Genomic DNA, 1,678 nt, shown 5'->3' with positions numbered 1-1,678 from the left:
TTTTTTTTTTTTTTTTTTTTTTTTTTAAAGACTTTCATTCTCCCCTTAACATGCACATTTTTCATTTCAACTACTGTCAGGCATTGCTGGTATCTCCTGGATATACCCACTGAACATGGCAGACCCATTTTAGTGATATATTTTCATTTCCCTGTGCAAAGACTTGAATACTGTATCACTTGGTTGCTTTTGGGGATGAATCTGACTGTCATAAATAACCCCTACCTACTTACAAACCTACCTCAATAAAAATGGATTCAGATGTGAACTACCAGGGCAGTGGTGATATTTCATTCCCAATGCTTTTAACATTTCTGCTCCTGCTGGGAAATGTCCGGTGGGAATTTTCAGTCTCTGGCTCTAAAAATGCCCAAGAGGTAATTTGTATTAAATGTGGCCTGGCAGCTTTGTATGACCTACTGGCATCCAGCTATTGCTGTTTGTGATCTAAGTGCAGCAGACTGAAGCTCAAATCCCAACTCTTTCTTTCTGTCTCCAACTTGTATCAAATGTTTCTGCAAAAAAGGCCCCCATGCTTTCAAGTCAAACAAGACCTGTTGGCTTCTTTTAAAGGTGAATGGTGATCAAAGGAGCAGGCTTTAAAGGAGGAAGTTGTTTTTTATTAAATTAATGGCGAAGGCAAGTCATGTGTTGGCTTATAATCGTGACATCCTTGGTGATGGTGTTGGGGGGTGGTTTTGAAGCCGGTACCATGGCACCTTGACATGCGTAACATGCTAGTGAAGGGTTCCAGCGGCATCAGGGCTTCAGATACTCGCTCCTGAAAAAAATAAGATGCAAAACCGTGTATTTAAAAAGTCTATTAAAAGAGTTTGTTGTTGAATCCTTTCAGGAATGCTTAACATGCAAAGCATTGTGCATCTAGGATCAAGTGTGATCAACACCACCCCTTTCTAGTTGTGTTGCAACTTTAGTATTTTTTAAAGCATTTGAGTTGTAGAGCTGAGACTGCTGAAAGCCAGACTTATGCTGTGCAAGATGCCATCCAGCACAGAGCAAACAGCGCCCTGCAAATTTTCCTGCTGCAGCAGATCCTGAAGCAGGGCCCGCTCCTGTGGGGCCACTAGTCTCAGCCTGACCAGCCTGTTGGCCAACTTGTTCCTCAGGTTTGATGTCTTCCTACAGTAGGTTTTGGCGTGCCGGAGTCCTGCCACCTTTGGCAGTAGGATGACAGTAAGTAAATGCTCTGTCAGTGAGTTATTCCCTTATTTTCATTACCAACCTCTTTCTCATTGTGTTCCTCGCACTACAACAACCCTTTATTTTAATAGTTTTGCACTGTTTTCATTTTGTGGTTTATATTGGATACCAAAACAGCATCTCTTCCCACATTGTGCAAGATGCCATCTAGCACAGAGCAAGCTGCAACTCCTGAGCAGCGCAGGTAACCCTGCCTCCCCTGCCCAAGCAGCAGGACTTGCCCCCGCGGGTGCAGAGCTGGCTCCTTGCCACACATCACGCTGAGCACGTGTTAGCTGCACTTTAAAACGCCTACCCGGCGCTCTCCGCTAGCAAAGTTACGCCTTTTCCCGCAAGGACTGAGGAACAGGTGTTGCATTCACTCGGGATTGCTCCACCGGGCCAATGCCACCGACTGTGCCTCTGATTTTGGAGTCAGTCCTCCACCTGCGCCGGGGGGCGGGGCCGGGGGCGTGTT

General features: G+C 45.6%; 1 protein-coding gene across 1 annotated transcript in view; it reads left to right on the top strand.

Annotated features, from left to right (window-relative positions):
• Positions 1-1,586, top strand: part of TMEM201 (transmembrane protein 201) — a 60,707-nt gene extending 59,121 nt beyond the window's left edge. The window contains exon 12 of the transcript XR_002096362.1: positions 1,571-1,586. The gene's annotated coding sequence lies outside the window, so the exon portion shown is untranslated. The remainder of the gene's footprint in view (positions 1-1,570) is intronic.
• Positions 1,587-1,678: the final 92 nt, after the last annotated feature.

The sequence above is a fragment of the Gavialis gangeticus genome, unplaced genomic scaffold, assembly GCF_001723915.1.
Source record: "Gavialis gangeticus isolate Ggan-Ray unplaced genomic scaffold, GavGan_comp1, whole genome shotgun sequence".
NCBI classification, from domain to species: domain Eukaryota; kingdom Metazoa; phylum Chordata; order Crocodylia; family Gavialidae; genus Gavialis; species Gavialis gangeticus.
This window is presented reverse-complemented; position numbering and strand designations above follow the sequence as displayed.